The 10,326-nt window shown below is 45.3% G+C and overlaps 1 long non-coding RNA gene across 2 annotated transcripts; it reads left to right on the forward strand.

The window, feature by feature from the left end:
• The first annotated feature begins 1,519 nt into the window (after positions 1-1,519).
• LOC147461812 (uncharacterized) lies at positions 1,520-9,696 on the forward strand. Of its 2 annotated transcripts, XR_015187641.1 has the most exons (3): positions 1,520-1,767; positions 9,146-9,262; positions 9,355-9,696. It is a non-coding gene; the product is annotated as an uncharacterized LOC147461812 (long non-coding RNA). The 2 variants fall into 2 exon arrangements; XR_015187642.1 differs by lacking the exon at positions 9,146-9,262 and having other exon boundaries at positions 1,625-1,789.
• The last annotated feature ends 630 nt before the right edge of the window (positions 9,697-10,326 follow it).

Below are 10,326 nucleotides of genomic sequence, written 5' to 3' on the forward strand. Positions count from 1 at the left end.
ATGTTACTCAATATAGGTACATTTATGGGTAATATAGGTAATGTTGGTTGTAGTTACAAATGTTACTCAATATAGGTTGTAGACATTGGAAATAGACCCTAGCAGAAAAATAGTGCAGTGGGCAAGAACTAGTAATTATCAAGCCAAGTTATTGTGGTAATAACTATATAGTGGACATTCAGGAAGAGATCTAGTCTAACACCTATAAATAAGTCCTATTACTCATTTAGCACGCTTAGTCCCATATTTTGTTGGTAAATATATGCTTTTGTTTTTCGTACAACTCTTTTATGATGACAATGTTGACCATCGATTTATTAACCTACTACTTTTCTTACACATGCTTTTCACAACCTATATAACCATGTAATAAGTGGATGGTAGTGACAAAAAGACCTTGGAAATTTCCATGCTCTGCAACCTATTTCTTCGATGCAACTTGCACCATACAATATGCACACAAGAGTTCTTCAATGCACCGAGCTATGCTTCATGTTTTTTTGATCACCTACATTGACAATTGAGTGTATCAAAAGATTTTAAAAGATGGTCCTGCAAAATTGGACATAGTAAATATGATTGACACGATGATGGAGATCGCACAAGACATGATTGACACATGAGAAGGTGTAGTTGAAGAGACCATGATACTTGATAGGTTTTAATTCTTTTTATGTTTAAATGTCCATATACTATGTCATCCATGCTAGATGAATTTTTTGTGTCTTATGATTTTGCTTAGTGCTAGGTTCCATTATGATCGACTCTACCCTTTATCTCTAGAGCAATGACTAGAAACAACCTTAATTAATACCTCTTGATCTCTTCACAACATCTTTTGTATTAATAATCATAGTGTGGCAATTTGCGACACAGGTACAATTCTTTCCTTTTGATCACGAAAGCCTCCAAGTTGCACAAAGCAGCCATGATCCATGACTCGTGAAATTCTATAGCTCAAGTTCAAGATGCCACATGCCTTCAAGATGCAAGCATAGGTGGTGGTTGCACATGCATTGGAGAGATGCGCTCACTTTGAAAATAGCTCCGAGAGAGAGTTATTCTGCTACAATCTATTACAATCGTAATCATGTCTGCTACAATCTCCATTATCATCACTTCCTTAACTTTTGCCGTCATCTCGACTGTGGCATTCACTTCTTCTATCATGTGTACCGTCACTGCTACTTTTGTGTTGTTCCTCTTCTTTCAACTTAGGCCCCTATCACACTAGGGCGCCCGTCCCCCTAGCTTTTTGAGCATGGCCACGCAGTAGCTGTCACATGGACAACAAATCGTGCATAGCCAAGTGGTAGAGTGTCCGCTTTCGGTGCTGGTCGTCAAAGCTCAAATCCACTCCTCCTCAATCATGTGTCGCTTTTGTAGTTGGCCACATATTTTGGAAAGTTGGCCGATGGGGTGAGGCCGCCCCTTAGACACGGGCTGAAGGCCATCTTTCGCCTTTTTGTTTTGCCAATGTTGTCGGACACCTCAGATTGGCCGCTCATTCCCTGTCACCCAGTGTGACAGGGGCTTTAGCCTTGTGCTCACGCTCCTTTTGCAGATCGTTGCTTTTACACCATGTTTCTCTAGGGTTAAACTGTGTATCTCAAATTTTAAAATCTTTGGAGGTAAAGGTATTTATGCACAAAATTTCAAAAAGCTCTGTGGCCAGAAATCCCGCCACGATGGATGGAGATCAGCGGGCGTGCAAGGTGCGGCCCAAGCAAGCACAACTGCAAAGAGTCATCGCCAGCTTTGAAGCAGGTGTGTCAAGCATCCGGTGCAGGTAAATTGTCGTTGCGTAAGCAGAATTTGCAAAAATATGGCTGCATTCCAGCCTAAAAACGGGCGGTGGGGGCTGTGGGGTGGTGCCGGGCCCTGCTACGGTCCTTGGTGGCTGCCTGGCCCTCCCGTCTCCTACCCTGCTTCCCTTGTATAACACACATGATGTTTTCAACCACGCAAACCCTCTAGTACTGTAATCTATTATGGTCTGTGTGTGTGTGTGTATGTGTATGTGTATGTGTATGAGAGAGAGAGAGAGAGAGAGAGAGAGAGAGAGAGAGAGAGAGAGAGAGAGAGAGAGAGAGAGAGAGAGAGAGAGAGAGAGAGGTCTACAATAAAAAAATGGTTGCAAGCCGGTGTGTCTCGCACGTACTGCATTACCCCCTTCTGCCATCTCGTTCTCCGTCGTGACCACTTTCGTTACAGAGTAGAGCTCGGAAGTCTTCTCAATGCAAGCAGGTCTCAAGACGAACGCCGCTTCCTTCTCATCGGATTGTTGCTCAGAAATCTCCAGGAACAAAGCTGGTACCTTGTAAATGTAGGAGTCGGTGCCAAGGCCTGTGGTGCAAGCAGACGTAGCAATCCTTGGCATTGTGGGGTCCTTTTATCTGCTGCAGTCCTTGTTCTCAATTGCTTTGTTTATACTGGCTATTGGTGGTGTTGGCTACTATCTCTTTTATTCTTTGAACAAAGATGATGATGACCGTGGAGGTGGGAATTCCTCCAATGGCAGCGATCTAGAATTAACACTGGAGGAGGCCCTTGTCTCCTAGCTTTGCCTTCGTTTCCTTTGTTTGCCCTTAGGAAAACAGTTGTGGTTGTTGATGTGGAGCCTGTAAATTGTAGCAAATGCTCACCATGGCTGATACAAGGAAGCTTTGGGATGTTTTAATTCACTGTGACGGCGTGCATAACAATCATGGATGCCATATCTTGCGGCAACATGCATTGTCATATAATGGGAGCAAAGAGCACCATTACAATGCTCTTGACCTCATCCATGGTGATGAAGCCCTCGCTTTCTTTGTTGAGCAGGGCATGGAGAAGGTCATCTTTGGGAGTATTATCCTTCATCATGGCTTGCTTGCGCTTGGCAATGATGCTAGTCGCAACGCTGGAGATAACGCATGCGCCGCTTTGGAAGTATGTCAGGCCATGACAGCCAGGAAATGAGGTCACCGAATAATGGGAAAGCCACTTGCTCCATGTCCTTAACAAGCTGCGGCAGAACCTGAACGCCTTTGTCGAGTTCGGTGGCAAGGAGTAGACAAGGCGGCGGCTCATGACGTTGGTGGACAGTTCAGCAACGCAGGAGCCAATGGACGACCATCTTGTGCAAGAGATAACGCCAAGCTGTGGTGCTGATTGATGATGGAGTGGTCTATTGCCTTTCCGATTATGTACTTACTGAGTGTGTGAGTGGGATCGCATGATCGTCTTCAAAGATGTATATGTGGTAGTACGCAAGCCAGCTTGTGACGTTGATGATGCTTTTGCAATTCTCCTTGCCTCTGGCAGATGTGGAGCCATTCAAAAGAATCTGAAGCTCAAAATTCGAATATGATGAAAAGGAGGTGATTTCTAGATAGCCGAGGACCACACTGATGATAACAGGTGAGAGGTAGTTACAATGCTAGTTGTTGAGTGAGAAAATGTCTCATTAGCAATTTATTTGTTTAACAGTCAGCAGATGCTTTTATCTGCTCAATTCTTGGACTGTTCAGGGCTGAATTGGTCTACTTCTATTTGCTGTCCAAAGGCGGAAAACTGCTGATGGTTCTGAGTGGTCTTGGGGTTGCTTCACATGGCTGAAAATCCCTGTTTCGGCGAGGGACTTAGGGCTGAGTAAAACGTTGGAACAACCAGGATCAAGGCTGCGTTTTTATGGGCTGTTTTCGCAAGCTAAAAACGCTGAGGATCTAAGTCAAGGCTGCGTTTTTATGGGCTGTTATACTTGCTGAAAAACGCTGCTAGTCTGTGGTGCCAAGCTGTGGAAAAACGCCACCAAAACCCTGGATGGCTGATGTGTGCTGGCGTTAGTGCATAGGCTGAAATGCTGATGTTGGTGCTGAGGTTTGGCGAGCCAAAACGCTACAATGCTGATGGTCTTTGCGACAATGCAAGGGGGGAAGGATGCGGGGGATCTGGTGCTGCCGCGGTACTGCAGGAGGACTCGCCGGCTGAGGTCTTTATCCAAAACGCTAGGCTCTGGGGGGGTACTGCTGAGAAGTGGCCTGTTGAGCGGGAAGCTCCTGCTGCCTCTTCTGCCAGAAAGTGCTAACTTGGGTTTGCTTATATATTAACTTAGCAAAATTGATGAGAATCTAAATACTGCAGAAGCTCGAGAATGGTGATGACGACGACAGTGACGATGACGACGACTCGATGGCTGAAACCTGTGGTCTTCTATCTGCTGAATTCTTGGACTGTTCAGGGTTGAATTGGTCTACTTCTCTCTACTGTCCAAAGGCAAAAAACTGCTGATGGTTCTGAGTGGTCTTGGGGTTGTTCACACGGCTGAAAATCCCTGTTTTGGCGAGGGACTTAGGGCTGAGTAAAACGATGGAACAACCACGATCAAGGCTGCGTTTTTATGAGCTGTTTTTGCAAGCTAAAAACGCTGAGGATCTAAGTCAAGGCTGCGTTTTTATGGCCTGTTTTACTTGCTGAAAAACGCTGCTAGTCTGTGGAAAAACGCCACCAAAACGATGGATGGTGGCTGATGTGTGCTGGCGTTAGTGCATAGGCTGAAATGCTGATGTTGGTGCTGAGGTTTGGTGAGCCAAAACGCTACAATCCTGATGGTCTTGGCGATGATGCAAGGGGGGAAGCATGCGGGGGATCTGGTGTTGCCGCGGTACTGCAGGAGGACTCGCCGGCTGAGGTCTTTATCCAAAACGCTAGGCTCTGGGGGGGTCACTTCTGAGAAGTGACCTGTTGAGCGGGAAGCTCTGGCTGCCTCTTCTGCCAGAAAGTGCTAACTTGGCTTTGCTTATATATTAACTTAGCAAAATTGATGAGAATCTAAATACTGCAGAAGTTCGAGAACGGTGATGACGACGACTATGACTCGATGGCTGAAACATGTGGTCTTCTATCTGCTGTATTCTTGGATTGTTCAGGGCTGAATTGGTCTACTTCTATTTGCTGTCCAAAGGCGGAAAACTGCTGATGGTTGTGAGTGGTCTTGGGGTTGCTTCACATGGCTGAAAATCCCTGTTTTGGCGAGGGACTTAGGGCTGAGTAAAACGCTGGAACAACCAGGATCAAGGCTGCATTTTTATGGGCTGTTTTCGCAAGCTAAAAACACTGAGGATCTAAGTCAAGGCTGCGTTTTTATGGGCTGTTATACTTGCTGAAAAACGCTGCTAGTCTGTGGTGCCAAGCTGTGGAAAAACGCCACCAAAACGCTGGATGGCTGATGTGTGCTGGCGTTAGTGCATAGGCTGAAATGCTGATGTTGGTGTTGAGGTTTGGTGAGCCAAAACGCTACAATGCTCATGGTCTTGGCGATGATGCAAGGGGGGAAGGATGCGGGGGATCTGGTGTTGCCGCGGTACTGCAGGAGGACTCGCCGGCTGAGGTCTTTATCCAAAACGCTAGGCTCTGGGGGGGTACTGCTGAGAAGTGACCTGTTGAGCGGGAAGCTCCTGCTGCCTCTTCTGCCAGAAAGTGCTAACTTGGGTTTGCTTATATATTAACTTAGCAAAATTGATGAGAATCTAAATACTGCAGAAGCTCGAGAATGGTGATGACGATGACGGTGACTCGATGGCTGAAACCTGTGGTCTTCTATCTGCTGAATTCCTGGAAAGGGTTGAATTGGTCTACTTCTATCTGCTGTCCAAAGGCGGAAAACTGTTGATGGTTCTCAATGGTCTTGGGGTTGCTTTACACGGCTGAAAATCCCGGGACTTAGGGTTGAGTAAAACGCTGGAACAACCAGGATCAAGGCTGCGTTTTTATGGGCTGTTTTCGCAAGCTAAAAACGTTGAGGATCTAAGTCAAGGCTGCATTTTTATGGGCTGTTATAGTTGCTGAAAAACGCTGCTAGTCTGTGGTGCCAAGCTGAGGAAAAACGCCACCAAAACGCTGTATGGCTGATGTGTGCTGGCGTTAGTGCATAGGCTGAAATGCTGATGTTGGTGCTGAGGTTTGGTGAGCCAAAACGCTACAATGCTCATGGTCTTGGCGATGATGCAAGGGGGGAAGCATGCGGGGGATCTGGTGTTGCCGCGGTACTGCAGGAGGACTCGCCGGCTGAGGTCTTTATCCAAAACGCTAGGCTCTGGGGGGGTACTGCTGAGAAGTGACCTGTTGAGCGGGAAGCTCTTGCTGCCTCTTCTGCCAGAAAGTGCTAACTTGGGTTTCCTTATATATTAACTTAGCAAAATTGATGAGAATCTAAATACTGCAGAAGCTCGAGAATGGTGATGACGACGAGGACGACTCGATGGCTGAAACCTGTGGTCTTCTATCTGCTGAATTCCTGGACAGGGTTGAATTGGTCTACTTCTATCTGCTGTCCAAAGGCGGAAAATTGTTGATGGTTCTCAATGGTCTTGGGGTTGCTTTACACGGCTGAAAATCCCGGGACTTAGGGTTGAGTAAAACGAGGGAACAACCAGGATCAAGGCTGCGTTTTTATGGGCTGTTTTCGCAAGCTAAAAACGTTGAGGATCTAAGTCAAGGCTGCATTTTTATGGGCTGTTATAGTTGCTGAAAAACGCTACTAGTCTGTGGTGCCAAGCTGAGGAAAAACGCCACCAAAACGCTGTATGGCTGATGTGTGCTGGCGTTAGTGCATAGGCTGAAATGCTGATGTTGGTGCTGAGGTTTGGTGAGCCAAAACGCTACAATGCTCATGGTCTTGGCGATGATGCAAGGGGGGAAGCATGCGGGGGATCTGGTGTTGCCGCGGTACTGCAGGAGGACTCGCCGGCTGAGGTCTTTATCCAAAACGCTAGGCTCTGGGGGGGTACTGCTGAGAAGTGACGTGTTGAGCGGGAAGCTCTTGCTGCCTCTTCTGCCAGAAAGTGCTAACTTGGGTTTGCTTATATATTAACTTAGCAAAATTGATGAGAATCTAAATACTGCAGAAGCTCAAGAACGGTGATGACGAGGACAGTGACGACGACGACGACGACGACTCGATGGTTGAAACCTGTGGTCTTCTATCTGCTGAATTCTTGGACTGTTCAGGGCTGAATTGGTCTACTTCTATCTGCTGTCTAAAGGCAGAAAATTGCTGATGGTTCTGAGTGGTCTTGGGGTTGCTTCACACGGCTGAAAATCCCTGTTTCGGCGATGGACTTAGGGCTGAGTAAAACGTTGGAACAACCAGGATCAAGGCTGCGTTTTTATGGGCTGTTTTTGCAAGCTACAAAAGTTGAGGATCTAAGTCAAGGCTGCGTTTTTATGGGCTGTTATACTTGCTGAAAAACGCTGCTAGTCTGTGGTGCCAAGCTGTGGAAAAACGCCACCAAAACGCTGGATGGCTGATGTGTGTTAGCGTTAGTGCATAGGCTGAAATGCTGATGTTGGTGCTGAGGTTTGGTGAGCCAAAACGCTACAATGCTGATGGTCTTGGCGATGATGCAAGGGGGGAAGGATGCGGGGGATCTGGTGTTGCCGCGGTCCTGCAAGAGGACTCGCTGGCTGAGGTCTTTATCCAAAATGCTAGGCTCTGGGGGGGTACTGCTAAGAAGTGACTTGTTGAGCGGGAAGCTCTTGTTGCCTCTTTTGCCAGAGAGTGCTAACTTGGGTTTGCTTATATATTAACTTAGCAAAATTGATGAGAATCTAAATACTGCAGAAGCTCGAGAACGGTGATGAGGACGACAGTGACGACGAGGACGACTCGATGGCTGAAACCTGTGGTCTTCTATCTGCTGTATTCTTGGACTGTTCAGGGCTGAATTGGTCTACTTCTATCTGCTGTCCAAAGGCGGAAAACTGCTGATGGTTCTGAGTGGTCTTGGGGTTGCTTCACACGGCTGAAAATCCGTGTTTTGGCGACGGACTTAGGGCTGAGTATAACGTTGGAACAACCAGGATCAAGGCTGCGTTTTTATGGGCTGTTTTCGCAAGCTAAAAATGCTGAGGATCTAAGTCAAGGCTGCGTTTTTATGGGTTGTTATACTTGCTGAAAACGCTGCTAGTCTGTGGTGCCAAGCTGTGGAAAAACGCCACCAACGCTAAAGGGTGAGTACCTGCGTTTCTTCAATGCTGAATTTGCTGATCAAAAATGTTGGCATGGCAGCAATCCTAGCGTTAGTAGTTGGCTGCAAAAACGCTGAGAAGTGCAGGCTTTCCAAGGCTCAAAAACGCTGCTGCTGTTGGTAAAAAACGCTACGGTTGATGCTGATCTGCTGGGGTGCTAAGGCCAGAAGGGAGAATTCCAATGGCGATGGCTGAAGCTGTGGAAAGAAAACGCCAGGCTGGGGTGTAGATGCAAAAACGCCAGGGATGGGTGAATATGCAAAAATGCTAGATGGTATGAGGGGGTATTGTTGAGAAGTTTCCTGTTGAGTGGGAAGCTCCTGCTGCGTCTTCTGCCAAATAGTGCTAGCTCTAGTTTGCTTATATACAAACTGAGCAATGACGCTGCTTGTGAGATTGTGGAGAAATATCCAAGATCGGTAGGCTATTGTCACTTTTTTCTGTTTTTGGGTTAACAATAAACCTAGCAGCTTCTACCAATTAGGAGGGAAAGATGGAAACGATATGTAGGAGCTTTTAATTTCTTGCGCATATAAGTATATATTTTCACAAATTCGAAGGGCCCTGGCATAGCTTGGTTTATAATCATATATAATAATAGCTTTGCCATGGTGTTGCATGGCTCTCCATATGCAACAAATTCCCTTTACAGATCATATGATGACATTCACTTCTAATGCAGAAGCCACGAAAGTAAGGCATTGATTGAGTTTGACAGTAGATCGTGTGATTGTGTCTAAGGGTTTACACAATGAATTCTGAGGCTTACCTTCGACATAATTTAACTACATTATATATAGGAAGATGTAACCATGAGGAGATGCCTCTACCTTATGAAACTACTCCTCAATTACATTATATGAGACAAGGCCTGTAAAGTTCTACAACCCATTACCATTTCATTTCGTCAGTGTCTTAGGTTCCCTCTTGAGGTGCCCTAGGTGGATTTCTTTTCGTCATTGCTGTGGGTTCCTTGTAGTTCCCTAGCTGAAGAAAATAGCCTTGCTGGAATCTCTTTGTTTGGACAGCTTGAAAGATGTGTGATTATCGTCATGTAATGAAATTAATTATTTAAGCTAAAATTTGTGACAATCATTACTATTAAGCACTCCTACTTGATGTTGGCTCTTACCAGGTGAGACCACTCAACTTGAATGTTTGCTGCTCTTCCTGCAAATCATAGTGTGTTATCCCACTTCTGAGATAACGTTAGAAAGAGTCACATTGTATTGGAGAGATTATCAACAAAGATGTAACTAGTTTGTTTTCAAAGTTCTTATGTAAATAAATAATCATGGATTCTCTACGTTGTGTTTATTTGATTGCTTATATATATGGATGCAGGGTTGCAAGAGTGCAGGGATGAGTGTGAAGTGCTGAGCGAAGCAGCATAGTGAAGCTGAATTTGGAGTACTCGCATAAGTCATTGCTCCAGGATAGACCATAACAAATTGTACTGAAGGCAAGGGTAACCCCTTGTGGTTTGATTGTGGAGAAGCAGGTGGAACTTGCAGCTTACATGGTGGGTTGATGTATGCGATGGGGATATCTCTTGCAGATCTATACTATTGCCTGTGGCAGTCATGTTGGATTGATGTTTATCATATGAAGATTATTTTGTAAGGTCATGCTTTGTAAGGTAATTGTGAACCAAGCACAATACATCTGGCTATAGTTTTGTGCGGGTGTGTAGGGTTTTGGGTTACTTGTGAGTCAAGTCTCTTGTTGTGGATTGTTCCAAATGCCGTGGGTTGATTGATTATTGAAAGTTCATATATTTTCATAGGTAGCATGATGAGTACTTTCACCAAGAAGTAGGTTGAGGTAATTTCGGGAGACACGCCGAGTAGGGCTAGGACTTTTCATCTTGAAGTTACTAGATGAATTACTATTTTACATATTCGAGTTGCTAGATGTATTACTAGTTTCATAATACACCTCAAACTAGCAATTGAGCTTGAACTCTCTTGATTCATCTAGCAATTATCTTACCATGTAGCTATTCAACCTACTATATGGTAAGAGGATTGCTACTTGAAGCATCTAGGAGTTGTCTCACGCTTACTAGTTTGCACTTTTACTAGATGTGTGTATTGAAACTAGTAAAATATCTAGCAATTATATATTTTTTGCCATATGGTAAGCCGTCCAAAGCTCCTTGTGAAAAATCCTAAATGGAAACCATGTATTCAAGCCAGCACGTCGTGGTGATGGTGTGGGAGTATCGAATGAGCGGGCGACATATGGAAGCATTTCATTTGTCTCCAAGGAGCAGCAGAACATGGGGGTTGCATCATCGCCTTCTACAGCTTGGAT

The sequence above is a fragment of the Adiantum capillus-veneris genome, chromosome 3, assembly GCF_014529385.1.
Source record: "Adiantum capillus-veneris isolate H3 chromosome 3, ASM1452938v2, whole genome shotgun sequence".
NCBI classification, from domain to species: Eukaryota; Viridiplantae; Streptophyta; class Polypodiopsida; order Polypodiales; family Pteridaceae; genus Adiantum; species Adiantum capillus-veneris.